The sequence below is a fragment of the Bison bison genome, unplaced genomic scaffold, assembly GCF_000754665.1.
Source record: "Bison bison bison isolate TAMUID 2011002044 unplaced genomic scaffold, Bison_UMD1.0 scf7180017864371, whole genome shotgun sequence".
Taxonomy (NCBI): domain Eukaryota; kingdom Metazoa; phylum Chordata; class Mammalia; order Artiodactyla; family Bovidae; genus Bison; species Bison bison.
Window position 1 is genome coordinate 5,913,134 of NW_011494943.1, and position 929 is coordinate 5,914,062.

Genomic DNA, 929 nt, shown 5'->3' on the forward strand with positions numbered 1-929 from the left:
GACAGAGGATGAGATGGCTGGATGGCATCACTGACTCGATGGACGTGAGTCTGAGTGAACTCTGGGAGTTTGTGATGGACAGGGAGGCCTGGCATGCTGCGATTCATGGGGTCACAAAGAGTCGGACACGACTGAGCGACTGACCTGAACTGAACTGAAATAACGATTTAAATTAATCATCTGAAAATGACCCTCAACAGAGACAAGGAAATAACAAAGCCAATGTACGGAATCTAAAAAGAAATGATGCAATTCTTTTTATGAAATGGATTTATTTACAGAATAGAAATAGGCTCACAGACTCAGAAAAAACTTATGGTCACCAGAGGGGGAAGGGATAGTTAGGGAGTTTGGGATCGACATGTTCAAACTGCTAAATTTAAATTGGATAACAAACAAGGACCTACTGTATAGCACAGGGAACTCTGCTCAATGCTATGGGGCAGCCTCGATGGGATGGGAGTTTGGGGGAGAATGGATACATGTATGTGTATATCTGAGTCTCTGCTATGTACCTGAAATTATCACAACGCTGTTAATAGACCATCAGTTCAGTTCAGTTCAGTCACTCAGTCGTGTCTGACTCTTTGCAACCCCATGAATCACAGCACGCCAGGCCTCCGTGTCCATCACCAACTCCCAGAGTTCACTCAGACTCACGTCCTTCAAGTCAGTAATGCCATCCAGGCATCTCATCCTCTGTTGTCCCCTTCTCCTCCTGCCCCCAATCCCTACCAGCATCAGAGTCTTTTCCAATGAGTCAACTCTTCACATGAGGTGGCCAAAGTACTGGAGTTTCAGCTTTAGCATCATTCCCTCCAAAGAACACCCAGGGCTGATCTCCTTCAGAATGGACTGGTTGCATCTCCTTGCAGTCCAAGGGACTCTCAGGAGTCTTCTCCAACACCACAGTTCAAAAGCATCGATCT